This window comes from Globicephala melas, chromosome 8, assembly GCF_963455315.2.
Source record: "Globicephala melas chromosome 8, mGloMel1.2, whole genome shotgun sequence".
Taxonomy (NCBI): domain Eukaryota; kingdom Metazoa; phylum Chordata; class Mammalia; order Artiodactyla; family Delphinidae; genus Globicephala; species Globicephala melas.
Genome location: NC_083321.1, coordinates 37,106,926 through 37,127,023, shown reverse-complemented (window position 1 = coordinate 37,127,023; position 20,098 = coordinate 37,106,926). Strand labels below are relative to the sequence as shown.

The window sequence follows — 20,098 nt, the reverse complement described above, 5'->3', positions numbered from 1 at the left end:
TCTCATAGATTTGCCTATTCTGCATATTTCATATAAATGGAATCATACAAAAGGAGCCTTTTGGGTCTGGCTCCGTTCACTTAGCATAACATTTTCTAGGTTCATCCCAGTTGTAGCACGTATCAGTACTTATTTCTTTTTAATGGCTGGAAAATATTCTACTCCATGGATGAACTATATTTCATCCATTCATCAGCTGATGGACACCTGGGTTGTTCCCACCTTTTGGCTACTGTGAGTAGTACTGCTATGAACCAAACTTCTCTTTTAAACTCTGCTCCCAACATGCTTACGACTTTGGGCAGTCCTCTCTCACCCTGGGCCCCTGAGGCCTCATCTATAAAGTCAGGTGGTAAGATCCTCCTTGAAGCTTGAACGTCGTCACCGTCATTTGTCCATTCGTGTGTGAAGGTAATGTGTACCTGGCTGGGTACTGGAGACCTGGCCTGGACCAGCCCACCTACCTTCCTGGAGCTCAGGGCTGGTGGGGGAGACAGGACAGCTAACGCTGTGGCCTGGGAGAAGCGTGCTAACAGAGGCCTGTCGGGGATGGGCTGGGAGCACCTCACCTCTGCCTGGGCGGTGGAACGGTGGATGGGTGGGTGCTGTCAGGAAGCATCCGGGAGCGGATGCCAGCTTTGCCCAGGTCGTATGCAGAGAAATAGCTGACAGGTTTGGGGAGGGGGGCAGAGGAGCTTGCGCCCTCTTCCCAGGTGGGTGAGGGGTGAGGAGGAACTGGGATGCTGAAGCCAGATTCCTGGGTGGGAGGCTGAGCCCCCAGGAACCTCCTGACCCAACCCCAGGCAGACATGCCCTCTACCTTGGGCTTCATGCTCCTGGGGCTCCCGGGGCCCTCTAGACACCCCGAACTGTCAACTCAGAGCCTCTGCCACCCTCCTGAAGCTCCGATCCCACCAGACATCCCTATTCTCTGAATTCAAACCTGTCCACTCCCACTTCTAGGCCTTTGTTTGTGCTGTTACCTCAGCCTGATGTTTCCTTTCCTCCTCCTGCCAAGTCTTACTCATTTGCAGTGTTACCTCTTCCACGAAGCACCCCCTGATCTCCCGGGAAGAATCACGCTCTCGCATCCCTGGGCCACGCCCCCACACCCCTGGCTCACGCTCTTCTCTGCCTCTGACTTTGTTCTGCTGCTTAGTTAGCTGTCTGTGCACCTGTCTCCCGCACCAGGCAGCCAGTGACGTAGAAGCATCCCCACCCCCTCAGCCACCCCCTGCATCCGGGGTGTTCAGGGCCCGAGCCTGTTGATGTACATGTTAAAGGTCAAATGGAGGGCAGTGGAAGGGTCTCAGGATTAATGGTTTTGGGGTTCTGGGAGGGCAGAATCTAGCCAGGAGCTTCCCAACCTCGAGAAGATGGCCAGACCATGGCCGGAAAGAGACCCATAATGCCATCCAGATTTTCATCAGCACGTTCCGTGTAGAGGGGCAGAGGACATTCTGGCTTCATGGAAAACCAGCTGACCACCTCACGCAAATGAATCATGTGTCCCAAAGCAGGCAGGTGGAGAGGCCTCGCCCCTCCTCCCTGGGGCGGCGGCAGGGAAGCACACACACGCTTGCTCACTGCGCTCACTCATCATCATCCCTACGGGGTCTGGATGGGGAAAGGCACCATCGGGGCCAGGGCAGGAAGCCTTCTCAGCACAAAGCACATGGGAGATGTGAATGGAGGAGAGAGGCCGGCTTTAGAACATCCAAATAGGGAAACTGAGGCAAGAGAGGTTAAGTGACTTGCCTCAGGTCACACAAGGTGTGAACAATTGTTTTCAGGTAGTTAAACCAGATTCCCTTTTGGGAGTTACCTCCCTCTTCCCCAGGTGCTCTGCTTGTCCCTTGCTACAGGGAGGGTCCAAGACCAGAGGTCACTCTGTGTCACACCCCAAAGCCTTGTAACACGCAGCCTTCCTGCCTAAGTTAGTCAGTTTCTGTTGCTGGCAACCACAGAGCTCAGACTGATGCATGCCGCAAACTAGTGGAACAAACAGGCTCCGAGCCCAGGACTCCCAATGCTTAGTTCACTGCTATTTCCATCCTGCCAAGCTGCCTACCCTCCCTGCCCAGCTGTCCACTGTCCAGCCATCTGTCCCCACGTCTGAGCAGACTGCAAACTCGGAGTGTTCTGGATCCCAAACACAGGGTCTGAGTGTTCTCCGCTTGGGATGTGCCCAGATGAATGATGCCTTCTCCAACTTGCTCTGTTGGTGGGAGACTGGGGCATGGGCCTGGCAGGCACCCCAGGGAAGGGAAGATGGAAGGGTGCTGGAGAGGCCCAGCTTGCAAAGGGGTGGGGGTGGTTCGGCAACAGAGTTTTCCATCTTTCTTGTGAGTCCGATTCAGGGACTGGAACATTCACGTGTTTGGCTAGTGTTTACCAAACACCTACTACGTGCAGGCCACGGGGTGAGGCCCTGGGGATACAATGAAGTACACGCTCTCACGGCACAGTGGGGCAGTGCAGGTAAGCAAAAGGCAATGAACACAGGTGGCCCGTTTGATGGGAGAAATGCAGGGTGCTGTGGGGATGCTGGTGAGGCCCCCAGTGAGGCAGAGGAGTCAGGGAAGATTCCCAGGAAGGGATCTCTGATGAGACATGAAGGAGGAGCGGCGGTCAGAAGCTGTGGAGTGAGAGAGGAGCAGCTGGGGTGCGCCGGGCAGAAGGAGGGCCCATGAATGGGCCTGGAGTTGAGGGGAAGCAGGGCACACTCAAGGAATGGAAAGAAATTCAGTCTGACAAGGGCATGTGGGAAGGGAGTACGGACAGGGAGATTTACCGAGGTGCTCACTTGTGATGTTATTTCTTCGTGTCTTCCTCCTCCCTCCCCTTTTTCCCAGAGACATAAGGCAGACCTTAATTCTCACAACAGCCCTAGAAGGAACATACTATCATTACCTGTAGTTTCTAGATGAGAAAATAGAGATCCACAGAAGTGCAGTGACCTGCCCAAGGCCACAACGCTAGTAATGACAGATCTGCTTCTTGCCGCCCATATTCCTCAGCTCTCTTCTCTTCTGGCTTTCAGCCTTCGTTGTTAACAACACTCTGAAAATAGGAAGAGAGTGAACACGAACGTAACAGCAGACTACAGCAGTTGCGTTATAGATGTTCTTTGAAAAATCCTCACCATAGGTCTTTGGGCATCATCCCATTTTACAGATGAAGAAACTGAGGCTCAGGGGGTGAAGTGACTGTGCTAGACTCTCACAGTGGGTGAGTCATTGAAGGAGCCTGAGGGAGACTCCAGTCCCCAGGGCTCTGAAGGAGCTCACTGCTGCGGGGCCATTACCTTGTGTGTCCTCCCCAGGAACAGAACAACAGGAAGTGCTGCCCTGGACCCCGACCTCAGGCTTCTCCACCTGAAGCAGCGGCCCCGGAAGCCCTCCTTGGGAGACTGGCTGGAGTGGAGAGTGTGCATGATGGTGGCAGCTGTGCTCCATTACTGGAGGAACAAATGTGCTCCAATGGCCAAGGACCCAGCAGCCCTGGGCTCTAGTCCTAGGCCACCGTAGGACCTTGATCCAGTCATTTCCTCTAATCTGAGTGTCAGTAGCCACAAATGAAAATCAAAGGAATCGAATTTAATGACTTTTAAGGGCCTTTCCTTAAGGTCAAGTTTCAATTCTGGGGCTCTCAAGGTTTGATGAGGCGGAGGTGGTGGAGTGGCAGGGAAGCAGCAGAGGGTGCTCCCAGCACCAGGGAAGCAAGCCCTTGGCCCATGCAGCCTGGGGCAGAGGCTGCCCAACCTTCAAGTGGGGAAGGTGTTCCCACCCCAGCCAGTTACTCATGGAGGCCCAGCTCAGCTGTGTGGATCAGTATGTACTGAGGACAGTCCTATCCGTGTGGTGGACAGGAGCCCAGAGATGATCAATCAAACAGCGGGATTTCAGAGTTCAAAGGTCATCTGGTTTAACCATCTGCTCTGCAAGATTCTGAAAACATCCCCCTTCTGCTCCCTCTTTCTGCACTCCCCATACTCCAGGTATACAGTTTAATTTACAAGGAGGAAACAATTACAAATGTGAAGGCGTGATCACACCTCTCAGGAGGGGGCTGGTCTGGTATTTCCATTCTGTTAGATGCTTGCTCCTACTTATGATACCTTGGAATGCACTTTTCCCTTCAGGGAAAAGCCCCCTTTTCCCTCCTCTGCTTGGAAAACTCTTTAAGACCCTTTCAAGACCCTGTTCAAATGTGACCCCTTCAGCAGAACCCTCCCTTAGGAAGAACTAGATACCTGCCTTCTGTTCTCAGACTCTATTCGGTGATCATCTATTGTTTTAAAAACTTATTTTATTTTTTCATTTTATTTTTGGCCATGCCACGTGGCATGCGGGATCTTAGTTCCCCGACCCGGGATCGAACCCGTGCCCCCTGCCATGGAAGTGCAGAGTCTTAACCACTGGACTGCCAGGGAAGTCCCTCGGTGATTATCGTTGATGCCTGTATCGCCACCTCACATGGAGCTACCGGAACACAAACCTGTGGATTATAATCACGGCAGCCTCCTTTTACTGAGTGCTTACTGAGTGCTGGATGCCTTGCCAAGTGCTGTACATGTATTACATCACTCATCCTTCACCAAAACCCTATGAACTAAAACACCGTTAGCCCCCTCCTACACATGTGGAGATAAGGACTTGGAGAGACTGAGTCACTTGCTCAAGGTCACCCAGTTGGTAGGCTGCAGAGGCAGGCTTCAAACTCCGTTTGCCTCAACCCCAGGCCCAGGCTTTAGTGAAACCGCTAGGTGTGTGGCCTCTGATGTGGACGTTCCTGTTTCCTGTATTTAATACCCTAGCTGGCAGCAGACAGATATTCAAGACCTATTCTTGAAAAAATAAATGAAAAGTAAGCTAGGGTTTGAGCATTTATATATGGCTCATTAAAAACGCCACAAAGCGCAGGCTTTGGGATTGGGCTGCCCGAGTCTGAATCAAGGCTCCCTCACTGGCTGCCTGATCTTGGACAAGATACTTGACTTCCCCGTGCCTCAGGTTCCTCATCTGTGAAATGAGGAAAGCAGTGTCTACACTTCAGAGGGTTCTTACGGAGATTAAATGAATTTTGATCCTCACATGAAGTTTTTATATGAGATGCATGCAAAATGCTTAGACAGGGCCCAGTAAACTCCTAAAAATGCTGTCGTCTAGTGTGTCAGGCGTTGCCTGCTTCTCAGTTAATACAGGACTTCTCTCCCATAGGTGAGGTCCACGGAGGCTCTGGGATGAGTCTGGTGGTGTGCTAGTAAACTGGTTCTCAGACAAAAGAATCTTTTAAAATAAATAAAAAATTAAAATGCCATGATTTGTGGCATTTGCTGATTTCCCGGGTGTAAAGGCTCCCACCATGGCTGATTTCAAGCTATGAATGTGAAGGGTCATGCTCCCAGTCTTGGAGGAGATGAGGAGTTTTGCTCAAACTCTCTGTGCCTCAGTTTTCTCATCTGTAAAATGGACCTAACTCAAAATATTATAGGTACACAGTAGTAGTACCTAACTCAAAATATTATTGAGATGAGAAAACATAAAACTCTTACAATAAGAGTTCCTAGCACAGAGCGTACCATGTAAGTGGTAACTAATATTACTGTTAAGAGTTTTCACAACACTCAGTCTCACTGCTGCTTGTCTGGCTCAGACACTGGCCCCATCCCAGCCCCTGGCTTTCCGCCTGACGCTCTGGCAGGCAGAGTCTCTGTCTTGGTCGTCTGCCTTCTAGGACTGAGGCCTTGTCCACTCTTACAGCTCTGCCCCCCCCCCACTTGGGAGGGGGCACTGCTGGTTATACACCCACCCTGATCACAAATGATCTTGTGCTTCTGGTCTCTACCTGTCTCTGGTTTTAGCCCTAGACGTCCCTGATGCCAACCCTGGGCTTCGATGCCAGGGCTGCCTGTGCCTTGGTCTGGATCGTCCATGAAGATCCTGTCTGGCATCTGCTCTGCTCTTCGTCGCTTACAAAACCACTTCTCATAGGGCTCGTATGCACTTACAGAGGGGAGAGCTGGGGTGCAGAGCTAGGTCTGCTCCCACCTGCAGCTAGGGAAACCTCTAGCTCCTGCCATACCTCCCTGGGGGGTCTGGTCCTCTATCAGGGCCTCACACTCAGCCTCTGATTTAACCCTTCTGTGCTCAGGTTGGGAAGATCCTGGCACTTCAGGGTTTGGTAAAAGAATCAGGCAAACAGTCAGAGGCAGGGCCTGGGAGGCAGAGGCTGTTTGGAAACTTTAGCTAGGTCTGAGGCATCTTTGCCAGGAGAGAGAACAGAGTGTGAGCCAGGAAGCTGAACGGAATGGGAAAGAGGAAAAAAAAAAAAAAAAAGAAGAGGGGACCAGGAATCAAGGTTGAAAAGGGTCTGGAAACCTGAGGCCTGGGGTGAGCTGTCAACAGACTCTTCCGTCACTGGTGGAATGCCTCGATACACAACAGACTGGCCATTCTGAGGCTGCATACCTTAAGGCAGCCACGGTCCTCTGCAAAATAGCATGGATTCGGAGGCCAAGAGACACCGGTGAAACGCTGTGCTCTGCCACCCTCTCCCCATGGGGCCCTGGACCAGTGTCCTAACTTCTCTGAGCCTCGGTTTCTTCCTCTGGGCCATGGAAGCAATAGGAGCTGCTGGCCGCAGGGTTGTGGTAATGACCGAGGAAGTGACTGAAGCGCACAAAGTATGAGGCGACCCAGGGCTGACTTCCTCCTCGTCACCACAGCTGACCTGGCTTGAAGCTGCATCTCCTGGTGCCCTCTAAGTCAACCCGGCACGGGAGCCAGGCAGTGCCATCGGCTACAAAGCTCTGTCTCCTTCTTCCTCAGGCTCTGCCAGGTGTTCTGGAGCTAATGAGAACGACGCAGGAGAGACCAGCTTGAGGATGAGCAGGGACTCTCCGGGAGAACCATCCCCTCCCCTCTGGAGAGCCCCGGGCTGTTTCCAGGTCCCCAGGGTCAGACCCAGAGCCCTCAGGAAGGTGGGGCGCCAAGAACTGAAACCTGATGGTAGGATTCCCCAAATCCTCCTCCGCCATGTGTATTGCCCCGCCTCCCAGCCACGCCCACTCTTGCTTCTCAGCTCGTTTCCCCCATTCCTCCTTCCTGGACAGGGCTCCCTGCTCTTCTCCTCCAAGATGTGGCCCCTGCTCCTCCAGGGCCTGCCTCAGCTCATGCCGCCTCCAGGAAGCCTCCCCGGGGAGTCTAGGGCGCGTTGACCTCTCTTCTGGCTGAATTCTTCCCCCACCGTTTTGATTTGTAACTTGGCACCTCAAAATGGACCACACTCCACCCTGGGCTGCACCCTCCCTCTCCTGTCCATAAACTTGGCTTCTGTGTGCTGCCCAGGCTGGGAGGGGGCAAGGGATGAGCCTCCTTCTATAACCCCCAAGACAGGGAGTCCAGGGCAGAGAAGGAGGGATGGAAGGCCAGGCAAGGTACATCCAGCTCTTTCTGCACATTCAAGTTTAGAAGGAAGATGGGAAGGAGCGACTAAACAGTAGAAAAGAGGGAAGGAAGAAGTGAGTTAAAAGGAGTGAAAGGGGAGGGAAGGGCCGCTACGTGAGACTCAGGACCACAGTCAGAAGAGGACAGATCAGACCATGATCCAGGCTGCCTTGGATCATGCTTTAAGGCTCTCTATAGATTTCGCGATTATGTAACTCTCTGGCTCAACAGACTCCTCTTTGAAAAACCCTTGGAACTCACCTCCTCCAGGCGGCCTCCCATGACTAACTCTACTCTTTTGCCCATCCCCTTGGCTCCCTGAGCTGTACTGCTTTGCACTCATCAATGCCCATCCATTTCCCATGATGCCAGGTCCTCTGCGGGAAGGGCTGGAGGTCTCTGCCTCACTGGCAGTGAGTTTAACGCTACATTTTTCATCTGTAGTCAAAGATTACACTGTCTTTTTTCATCACCTTTCTTTGAACAATTTCAGACAGTATTTTGGGGATATATTTTGCACAGTTATTTTAGACCCAATCTGCCTCTAAGTAACCTTGAGACAAGACCTGCTGTAATCTTAGATCCGTGTCTTTACCATCAGGCTCGGTATGTTGGGCCTGCGAGGATCTCCAGATGACTAAGTCGTAGTCCCTGCCCTCAACCAGCTTGCAGTCTTGTGAGCAGAGTCAAATTTGTGCCAACTGTCAACAGAGGCTGTGTAACGCGAGTGCCTGGGAGGGCGAAAGGGAGAGTCTGGGAAGCTGGACAGGGAGGTGATGTCTGAGCATCTCAAGGACAAGCAGAGTTCACCAGACAGTGGGGAGGATGTCCCAGGCAGAGAACACTGCAGGGGCAAAGGCCAGGAGAAGTGAGAGGGCAAGGTGAGCTGGGAGAAGGCGGGCACCTCAGTGTGACTGGACAGCGGGCAGGTGAGGGGCCTCACATCACACGGCAGAGGGCTTCGCGCATCTGGCGAACACACACTGACTTTAACTCACAGCCCACTTTTCCTTAGTTAGATTAAGGCAGGGACCGTCATTCTAGTTGGCATCTAGAGATCTGTGTGTGTGTCAGGGAGGGTGAGGGTGCAACAACACAGATGACACAAAAGACCGCATGCCACGAGTCAGACAGAGACGGCAACAATGGTTACCTCTGAGGGCAGGTACTGACTGGGAAGGAGAAAGAAGGGACTTTGCGGGATGATGGAAATGTTCCACATCTCAAGCCCGGTGATGGTTATTCAACTTCATACAATCGTTGAAACTCACTGAATGGAACGCTGAAGGTCTGTACATCTTCTCATTCGTAAAACAGACCTTAAAAATGCGTGTGAGCGTTCTTGCTTGTCACAATGACTGAAGGGTCCTCCTGGGAAATATTCAGGGGAGTGGCCAGGGATGCTGTCATAACAAAGAACTCCCCCACCCAAAGGCCAGCAGGGTCCCTGTTGAGGAACACTGCTGTAGGCCACGGGGAGCTACAAGGGGTTCAAAGAGCAGAAAGAACTGGCTACGTCTGGGTTCTGGGAAGACGGGGCTTTTGAGGTGATGGGAGCCCACAAGGTCCAGGTATCTTGGGTGTGAAGTGACACAGAGGTGGACATATGACCTCCACTGCCACTCCTGGGCCTTATATTTGGCCAACTCCAGCCCACTGGCCCGAAGCTGCCCAGGCCCAGGAGGTGCCCTGGGATGTCCCTCTAAGGCATCCCAGAAGGAGGCCAGCTAAGGAAGTCAGAGGCGGCAAATGTCAGAGGGAAAAGGACACATCCCACCTCTGGCCTCCCTGCCTCGTGATAAGCACCAGGGATGCTGACTGCGATCACCTTCCTCTGAAATGCAGTCTCAAGGAGGCGGGGCGCCCTGGGAGACCGGAGTCACGGGAAGCAGGGCTGGATACTGCTGCTGCTGCTACCAAAAGCCATGCTCTGAAATCATGGGCAAAAGAAGAACACAGCCAACTTACAGTAAAACGCTTGCCTGACACCTTCCTTCAGGAAGCCTTCCCTGACCACCACGCTGGGCAGGTGCCTCTGCTGTGTCCCCACAGCCCTCAGCTCATCACCAAAGCACAATTACTACCTAGGTGTGAATTCTGGCTCTGCCACTTACTTGCTGTGTGCTCCTGGCAAGTTACTTAAGCTCTCTGAGTCTATTTCCTTATCGATAAGCTGAGGATAATAAAAACCTTGTGCAATGAACTGTGATAAAGATTAGGTGAGATAACGTAGTAAGCACTCAGAAAAGTTAGTATTTCAGATTACTGTACCGAGCGTCAGTACAGACCACTGTTGCCCGGTTACTCTCTGGTGCTCCCAACGGACACACACAAGCTCCTTGTGGGCAAGGTCCTCATGGCGTGTGGATTTCCTGGAACAGTGAATACCTGCGTGCATGAATGAATTCCATCCCCAAGATCTCTCCTGAGAGCTTTCTTTTCCCACTCACAATGCCTCTAAATCACAATAATTCTTCAGAAATGGAGGGTGGATTCATTTGTATTCTGTTCCCTTGTCTGTCTCCTCCCTCATGCCATGCAGAAACCTACACAAAATTTACTTAAAAAAATGAATGGGTTCTTCCTGGACCCTCCAGTCCTAAGACTTCACTTAGTGGTCTTTTTTGATGAGTACACAAAAATCCTTAATAAAAAGCACCCCGTGGTTCCTCAAAAAATTAAATACACATTTATCATTTGATCCAGCAATTCCACTTCTAGGTATATACCCCAAATAACTGGAAGCAGGGGCTCAAGCAGATACCTGTATATCAACGTTCATAACAGCATTATTCCATCATTCACAATAGTCAAAAGGTGGAAGCAACCCAAGTGTCCATCAACAGATGAACGGATAAGCAAATGTGTTATATACGTACAACGGACTATTATTCAGCCTTAAAAAGGAAGGAAATTCCGACACACACTACAACACGGATGAAGCCTGAAAACATTATGCTAAGGGAAATAAGCTAGACACAAAAGGACAAATGGTATATGATTCCACTTACATGAGGTACCTAGAACATGTGAATTCATAGAAAGTAGAAGAGAGGTTACCAGAGGCTGCGGGGAGGGGAGAATGAAGGAGTTATTGTTTAATGGGTACAGAGTTTCAGTTCCTCAAGATGAAAAGAGCTCTATGGGTAGATGGTGATGACGGTTGCACAACAATGTGAATGTATTTAGTGCTACAGAACTATATACTTAAAATGGTTAAAATAGTAAATTTTATGTATTGCACCGTAATTTTTAAAAGGCACACCAAAACAAATCAATAAAATGTTGGAGGGACTCCATCTGAAATCTGACACTCCTCCATCACACCCTCAGCGCTCTGTGACTTTGGCCTCCCGGCCCATAATGTCCCTCTCCATCCTCTCCATGGCTCCAGCTCTGGTGTCCATTGTTTTCTTTCTACCCCAGGACCCAGGACCACGTCCTCTGTATCCATGAAATCAACCTGCATCTGTCCACAGACGACATGTACTTTAACCTTGTGCTCTTTTTTCCCCCTCCCCCGGGTCCTGTCATACACTATTGGGGATGCTTAAATCAGATGCCTTGAGAATCTGAGATGGAAAAGCTGTGTGCTTGAAGATGTTCACTGCTATGTCCACCAATTAAGAAATGATTAAGTAAAGTATGGAAGCCATTGAGGATAGAAGAAGGTCATGTATGAGTACAGAAGTTACAGGGAAAATGTTAAGTGAAAAATGTTGGGTACAAAACTAGATGTGGACTCATTTCAACTATAAAAGATACAGATCTATAGAAGAAACAGAATGGGACATATAAAATCGTGGTTCATTTTACAGTTGTTCTATAGTAGGTTGTGTTATTTTTACAGTGTAATTTATTTTTCAAAGGCTGGCACACTCTTAGGCAGATAATGAAATATACAATCTTTGGAGTCCACTTCAGACAGCCACATGCCACCCACCACTGAAGTCCACTGAATCCCTCCTGAGCGGCTTCCAGAGAGTTGGGGGAGAAAGGGAACATTTCCACTCTTAAGAAAGACATATCAAAGCTTGGTATGTCTCTGTAATGACGTCAACCAACCACCTCACCATGCAAAGGAAGGGCAATTCAGGGTCTGTATCTGCAATCACAGTAACAGGAACCAGACTTGGCCAAGAACAGTTTATCCCCTACATTAGCTCAAAGTTAGGAATTCTCACCAAGATGCTTGCTCGCTTACAAATTGTGGATCCCCTGCATCTAGCTCGAGGAGATCCCTTCCCAACTCAGCATGCCACACCCCAGGTATGGAAACTTGCGTCAAGGCTGCTTCAAGGGGGACACAGGAAGGAGGGTGGCTTTTATTCTATGTGCCGCCGCTGAGTGGGAAAAGCTTTCTTCTGTCTAAGAGTCTGGGGAATTCTGGAGCTTTCCCAGATATTGGTGGCCAAGGTGCTTGTCTCACGTCTCACCAGATGCAAAAAAGATGGGGATGATATTGAAGAATGGGGGAAGACCTTATTTTCCGTAATGCCATGGTTTAAGGTAAGGAAGAGCTTTTTGATGATGGTACTGTTCAAAACCTCAATGGGTTTTTAGTTTTTTTCTTCAGCTGACCTGAGTTTCCAGTTCCTAGAGGTGAAAAAACATGCAGAATCAGATGGAATTTGGACCAGGGCACCTAAAGAGTCTATGATCCTAAGAAGACTTAGACTACCTGTCAACTTGCCCTCTCAGAAGGTCCAGCCTAGTATCTGGCTCTGTCTGCTTGATGGAAGCATCCCGTCTCCTCTGTGACAGGACTGCCTGTCTACCTCCCATCCACCAAATCGTCTGAGTGCCACAAGGAGCCACAGGCCCACACTGTGACAGTGGTCACTGTCCTCCAGGAAGACAACAGTGTGGGCCTACAGATATCACAGACCGTAGTGCTTAGTGCCATAGGGGCCCTAGAAGCCCAAGCCCTACCTCCTAGACATGGGGAAACAGTTTGGGAGAGGGGAAGGACCTTGCCCCAGGTCACTTAATTAGTAGTAAACTTCGGATTGAACACAGGTACTTACACACAGATAGCTGCGCTGACCCACACTGGTAAGAACATATTTCCTGGTGTGTGAGTTCAATTTTTGGTAAAGAGTGCCATACGTTTTGAAATGTTCACACACACCCTGTGTCCAACTGAATGCAGACAGAAAGCTTTAAACAATTAACCATCTTCTGGAGTTTTTCCATTCGCACTTATAGATCCATTTAAACAATTAATTGGGTGCTTAAAGAATTTATACTTCTGTAAATAGTTTCTCTTTCCCCACTGCCCTCTCTGCCATTTTTGGGAATCTGTCAAGTTATTGAAGATGATAATTCCTTGTCCTGCAAATATGGGCCTTTGGGCTAGAGATGAGTTTCTTTAAAATCTCTACAAGGGAAATGGCTGAGGGCATAAGAGTTGCACAAGGGAAAATTTGAAATGAAGCCAGAAGGTTGTATATTTGCACTGGAAAGGGGATGAGGGAAGACCAAAAAATGTTACCATTTTAATTGTTTTACAGTCATTTCAGGTATGTTTTACTTTTTCGCCTTAGTCAGCCATACTGAACATACAGACGTGACTCAAATTTTCATCCTTGAATGACATCACAGATATTCAAATCATCTGAGCTTTATCATTTTTATCATACATAGCTTACTTATGCCCTTACTATGCTACAACAACTTTATTTAGTCCAAGATAGGAGGCTTCGTACATAAATGGTGGTTTCCAACATTCATTCATTAGACAATTATTTAGTGAGCCACTGCTGAGTGTCGGGCTTGGTTTTCTAGGCATGACGAACACAAGGAGAACAGGACTCCAGTTCTCTTGTACTCATTAACATCATACGACCTCTTATTCCTCAGGCCTGTAAGCACCTATGTAATCTGGGCCTGCCCCTCTCTCCTACCGTTTTCCTTTCCACCCTCCCTCTTGACCTATGTTTTCCGGCCACACTTGCTGTTCCCTGAAAACACCAAGCTATTCCTACCCCCAGGGCCTTTGCACTTGCGGTCTCCTTTTCTCAGAATGCTCTTCCCCAAGGTCACTTCCTCACTTCATTCAGGTCTTTGTTCAAATGCCACTTCCTTGAAGACAATTCTTTTTAAAGGTAAATCTCTTCCCCCACAGTCAACCCTCATCCTGCTTTATTTATCTCCAGAGCATTGCTCACCTCTTGAAATGTTATAGTTTGCTTACGTTTTCTTTTCTGTCTCCCTTGGTAGAGCTCGGACAAGAAGTTCATCTTTTTCAGCAATGTATCCCTAGAGCCTGTGAACAGCCTCACATGTAACAGATGTTTCTATGTATTTGGATAATAAGTGAATGAATGAAGGAGGAAGGAAGCAACTGGCCCTGGACACTTTGGGGTGCTCGGTGAGCCAGCTTTGCAGGAGTCATTCTGGTACCCTGTCAGATCATGGCCCTCACTCCTGAGCCTCCCCTTCCCCCTCCCGCTGGGCTCTGTCTGAGAATGGATGCCCAGCCACTCAGGCTCCAAACCTTGCCGTCACTTCTCATTCCTCCCTCCCTCCACTCCCACATCCAATCCGCTGCCAGCTCTGGTGACACTGTAGCCTCCTGCTTCAACGCCTCTTTCTCTTCATTCTTACAACCCCTCGCCCCCCATCTCCCCTATCCAAACCCTCCTTAACTCTTACCTATACCGCTGTCATTGTTTCCTACCTGGGCTCCCTGCCAGCAGGCTCTCCCCCTCCAATCTGTTCTCCATGGGGCAGCCAGAGTGAGTTTCCTAATGGCCATGTTTGATCATGTCTCTCCCCCACTCAAAAACTAAAGGCCGATGATCACGTGGCTTGGCACTCAAGGCTCCCAGCAACTGCCTCCACCTTCCTACCCAGGCTTCCTTCTCATGGCTCCTCTTTTAGCCTTTTTGCCCAGTTGGAATGAATTGCTTTCCAGTTTCTACACACGTCCTAGAAGCCCCCACCGCCGGCTCTCTGCTCATGCTGTTTCTACTACTTATAATATTTTCCTCCTTCCTTCCGTTGTACAAATCGTTTAGACCCAGCTCAAATGCTACCTCGCTTCTCCAAGAAGCCATTCCTCGTCTTCCAGAAGAATAAACCCCTCCTTCTCGCTTCTATCCAAGGGGTCATCTGTCTCTCTTTTCGGACAGGTTTCAGGAAAGGACAGGCAACGTGACATAGAAGAAAGAGTTCAGAATCTGGGGTCAAAAGCTCTGAGCTGGAGACACAGCTCTCTGGCTCTGAGACTTTTACAGTACAAATCCTTAGATAAGTTAAACTCTGAGTCTTAACTTCCGCATCTATAAAATGGGAATAATAATGCTACTGATATCATGGGTGTGTTATGAGGATTAAATATAAGTGACAGTGTGTAAGAAAAGCTTTGACTGTATATAAACTATCAAATTCAATCATCCTTAGGTGAGAAATAACTGATAAACAAAAGTGACTTCTCCCAGGGAACTTCATGGATGTCCTATGCTGGCTGAGCCCTAAGTCCAGGAATAGATCAGTGGAGGAGGGATTTTTTGAGGGAGAGGGACTTTCAGGATTCAAAATCTCATGTCCTTTGGCAATCTGAAGAAGGGAAGAAGTGGAGGGTGGACTTCCCTGGTGGCACAGTGGTTAAGAACCCGCCTGCCAATGCAGGAAACACGGTTTCCAGCCCTGGTCTGGGAAGATCCCACACGCCACGGAGCAACTAAGCCCGTGCGCCACAACTACTGGGCCTGCGCTCTAGAGCCTGCAAGCCACAACTACTGAGCACGTGTGCCACAACTACTGAGCCCGTGTGCCACAACTACTGAGCCTGTGCTCTAGAGCCTGTGCTCTGCAACAAGAGAAGCCACCGCAATGAGAAGCCCATGCACCATAACGAAGAGTTGCCCCCGCTCACCGCGACTAGAGAAAGCCCGCGCAGCAACGAAGACCCAACACAGCCAAAATAATATGTAAATAAATAAATACAAATTTAAAAAAAAAAGAAGTGGAAGGTATATCCATAAGGCTGGGGCCTTAATGATATTAACAGCTACCTCTTCGGAGCTTTTTCTATGCCCCAGGCCCTGTGCTAAGTACCCTACATAAATGATTTCATCACAGAGTAATAGAAGAGGAAAACTATAAGTGCTCCCCCCCTTCCCCAGCCCCCCCCAACAGTTCAGACCTAAAAGATATCCTGACACCAATCCAATGATCTTATTTTTTGGAGAAATTGAGACCCAGAAAGATTGTAAGCATTCACTGCAACTGTCCAGCCAGATCTCTTCACTCTGAGGGTGAGACCCATGGCACTGCAATAACCCACGGGCCACTGCTCATTATGAAGTCTATGTAAATGGTGCTTCTGGAGCACAACGCCATTTACAGGCACAACCATGTGAGTGGTGGCCCCTGGAGTTATGCCAGCTGGTCACCCTGTCTCTGCTCCATGCCAGGTTGCTCACCCAAGAAGGAAGCTCTTGAGAAAAGAACCTCAGGCCCCTAGAGACTGAACACTGTCCTCCTTGCCAACTCCCCCATCCAACAGAGTCTTCTCAAAGATGACTGACTTTATCCATTCCCCATCCAGCTTGCACTCCATCAACATACCTCTCGGGGCACCCTCTCTGCACCAGGCATCGGGTTCAGCTCTGGGGATACCCAGCTGCCTTTGAGGGAGCCTTGCCTGAGCCATCACCCGAGCCTGGTGAGGCTGTAACTCAAGCTTCCCCAGAAGCTCTGTCAGCAACACCAAGAGGCCGCACTCAACAAACATCAAGGAGGGAGAGGTGGCCGGACAGGAAAGACTCAGAGACCTCTACAAAGGGATGATGAAGGGAGCCTGGTTGGATTAGAAGACCTAGGCCCTTAAGGAGGGGGGTAGAGTGAGGGGGAAGGCACACAGTCAGGTCAAGGTGGGGGAAAGGGGGATGACTCCTTGACCATGACATTACCTGGTCCAACTAAGGACACTGGTTCAGTGACTCCTGGGAGAACCAGGACTAACACCCTGGAATCTGATCTCCTGTCCAGGACTGCTTCATTCTCCCAAACTAAATCTCAAGATCTCCTCTGAGGCTGAAAGAGGCAAATTAAAGGCCAGCCTTTTTTTTTTTTTTAAACAGTAAGTATGGTAGGAAATGAATGGCACCTGATGCTCCAAAAGGGGGCAGGGCTGGAATTACAGAGACTTTCCTGACACACTCCGGTAAATTTTTGGGATCTGGGGTTTCAACAAGGATAAGGATGGAATTGTATAGGAGAGAACATGAGTATGAAAGCCAGGGATGCTAGATTCTAATGCAGGCTTTGCCAGTAACTCTCCCGTGACCTTGGTCAAGCCACCTCACTGGGTCTCAGTTTCTCCGTCTGTAGAATGAGGGCGTTGAATGAGTTCCCAAGATTCACCTGGTCTTGACCCTCTAAGGTACATGATCCTTGGTAAAGTAAACCCCTCAGAAGTCTGACCCGAGCAATCTCCACGTTTTGCAGGAGCCTGGGCCTCATCCAGGAAAAAGGGGCATGCTGGGGGAGGGGAACACGCTGGGCTTTCATTTTGGGGGCGGGTGGGGAACTGGTGGTTTAAGCTACACGGTCCGGGGGAGGCAAGGCGAAGCGAAGCGAAGGCTGGGAGCCCCGGTTTACAGGCCAGCAGGCTAGCGGCGATCTCCAACCTTCCTCCGGAGCTTCAGACCCTGGAGAGGTAGGTAATGCAGCCAAGAGCCGCGCACCAGCCACGGCAGCAGAGAGGCTCGCACCCCGGACCACCATCCCGATCCCTCCCCTCCCTCTCCGGAACCGCGCACGAGCTTCGTGGGGAGTGGCCGCTGCTCTCTCCCCTCTACCCAGCGCCGGGTCCCCTCCCAGGCGTGGGGGACCCCTCCCCCAGTCCCGGGGCGTCGGGAGCCCCACGGGGGCGTGGCGGGGGCGGGCGCTGGCTTCTGCGCCTGGGGGTCTGGAGGAGGTCTCAGTTGCCGGGGATCCCTGGGAGGGACCCCGCGCCCTCCACCTTCCACCTCCCCACACAAAGGCGCCGACGGAGGCGCCGCACTTACCGGCCAGAGCGGACTCCGGGCGCCGACGAGCGGGCGGGTAGGCTGGCGGGAGGATGTGCGCGCGCGAGTGTGCCTGTGTCCCTGTGTGTGTCTGCGCGAGTGTGTGTGTGTGTGTGTGTATATGTGTGACGGGGACCTCGCCGAGCTCCGTGCGTCTGCGTGTGCGGGGGCGTCCGTCCGTCGGTCCGTCTGCCCGGCGCTCAGTCCCGCGCTCCGTGCGCGCTCCCTCTTCAGATCGCCTCACCAAATGCGCTTCGGCTGCGGAGTCTCGGGCGCAGCCGCCAGGTCGGCTCCTCGCCCTTAGTCCCGGCTCCGCCCCGCCCCCGGGCGGGCTTGCGCCGCTTCCCGGGAATTGCGCAGGGCCTGAGGGGCTGGCTAGCGCGGGGGCGGGGAGCTCCTGCGGCGCCCAGGGCCCAGGTGGGGCCGGGTCGCGGACCCTTATTCCCCGACCCGGATCTCGGGCGCCCCCCACCCCGCAGCTCCGCTCGGAGTCCCCTCAGGCGCCGCCCCCACGCCGAGGTTGCCTGGACCTGGAGGGCGGGGGAGCGGGAGCACCGCATCTATTTCATTCATGATTTTCTCCTCTCGGGAGCCCCAGGCCCGGGTTGCGCTGCTACGGCGGCCGCCAGAGGGACACCGGCGGGGCCGTGCGCGCCGAACCCGGTGCAGGACCGCCAGGCAGACAGCTGGGGGTAGGGAAAAGTGAGACAAAGGGGTCATAGCCGGGGGGTGGGGGGGAATTGCATGGAGGGGGTGCTGTGGCGCTCCCCGCATGATGCCCGCACGATGCCGTTGCCGCACCTGCACAAGCAGAGTGGTTGCATACAGCGGCGCGCACAGTGCTGGATACCCAGGACCCGCTCCAGGACTCGGGAGAGGCACTCGCCTTCCCACCATTCCCTGTTCAGTCTCTGAGGAGCAAGACCTTTCTCCGCCAGGTCTCACCCTCCTGACGCGCATCACGGGGCGTGTACCTGTCTAGGCTTTCTCGTGGGCACCGGCGGCCTGGACGCGCAAGGAGCTGCCCACGCGCCCCACAGTCCCACTTTTCCCAGGCTGGCACCCCGCTGGCCGGAGGTTCCTGGCATTCCATCCCGATGGGGGCTTTTTGAGACGTTGGGAGGCATACAGGGCCGGCATCCTAAGCTTCGTTTTCACATGGGGAAACCGAGGCGCACCATCACAGGGCTACCACCCTGGTTCCAGCTGCCGTCCTCTTTCGCCTGGATCTCTGCAATAGCCTCCTTACTGGTCTCCCCGTTGCCACCCTTGGCCCCCTGCAGTTGATTCTCTACGAAGCAGTCAGAGCTATCCTTTTAAAACGTAAGTCAGATCGCGTTGCTCCTTTACTGGAAATCCTACAATGGCTCTCCATTCGTTCAAGTGAAAGCTAAAGCCCCTGTAATGGCTTGCAAGGCCTCTCATGAGCTGGCTCCCTTTTATTTAACTCCGTAACCTCACTTCCTACCACTCCAGTCACACGGGCCTTTTTCAGTGCGTCACCAACATGCAGCCACCCTGTGGCCTCAGGACCTTTGCACTGCTATTTTCTCTGCCTGGAAACTTCCTCCAGATAGTCAAATGGCTTGCTCCTTTACTTCTTAAGTGTGTCACCTCAAAGAGGCCTTCTGTGACCACCCTATTTTAAATGCAGACCCACTCCCCCCATTTTCTCCATGGTAGTCATGACCTTTATTTCGTGTTCCTTGCCTGTAGGGTTCACTAGCCCTTCACTTCCAGCTCTCACCTTAGTCCTTTGGCATCCTAGTTCTCCAGCCTTACCACACTACTCTGTTCTCTAAACAAACTGCATTTTCCCATTTCTAGCCTTTGTTCATGCTGTGCTTTCAGCCTGGGGTACCATCCCCTGCCATGTCTTACCTAATTTTTAAGTTCCAGTTCAAATACCTCTTTCTCTATGGAGGCTTCTCTCATATTCCCAAAGACACTCAGCCCTCATTCCTTTCTGTGTGCTATAGTAACGGTTCCTTGTCTTTTACCCCAAGTGCCGTATGAAGTCCTGAGTCTCCTCTCTCTCCAGTTCCCAGCACTGAAGGGACCATCAGTCCATGTTGGTGGATCAAGGGCAGTGAATGGGAGGCCCTGGGCTGGGCCTTGATTCATCTTTTTTTTTTTTTTTTCTAGGAGGGGCACAGAGCCCAGCTGGGTCTTGTTATCCTCAAGTTGTTTCTTGTGGAACAAGGGGAAGGGTCAAATGTCAGATAATGGGGAAACTGTGGGTAGATGTGTCGGCCAGTGCTCAAGGGCCCACTCTCCCTCCCTGAAAGTATCATCTCCGTCATTCAGCATAAGGCTGATTTTCCCCAGACAGTGTCAGTGTAACAACAGCAGCTACCATAAATGAGCGTTTGGTATGTGCCAGGCCCTGTTTTGTATGTTTTCAATGCTCTGTTTAATCTTCATGGCAATTTTGCGAGGCAGGCATTTTGATGTCACCATTTTCAGAAGAGGAACCAGAAAGAAGTGACTTATTTACGGCCCTACAGTTGATATGTGAGGGGTATGTGTTTCAAATTAAGATCTAGCTAATTCCAAAGCCCAAGCTCATAGGGCAGAGACCCTGGTGACTGATGAAGTGAGGGAGCCTCAGCAAGGTCACCCTGG

The 20,098-nt window shown here is 51.3% G+C and overlaps 1 protein-coding gene across 1 annotated transcript in view; it reads right to left on the bottom strand.

The window, feature by feature from the left end:
• PTPN5 (protein tyrosine phosphatase non-receptor type 5) overlaps positions 1 to 17,945 on the bottom strand; it is a 55,424-nt gene extending 37,479 nt beyond the window's left edge. The window contains exons 1-2 of the mRNA XM_060303436.1: positions 17,474 to 17,945; positions 2,914 to 3,063 (exon numbers count right to left, since the gene is read on the bottom strand). The gene's annotated coding sequence lies outside the window, so the exon portion shown is untranslated. The remainder of the gene's footprint in view (positions 1 to 2,913; positions 3,064 to 17,473) is intronic.
• Between the last annotated feature and the right edge of the window lie 2,153 nt (positions 17,946 to 20,098).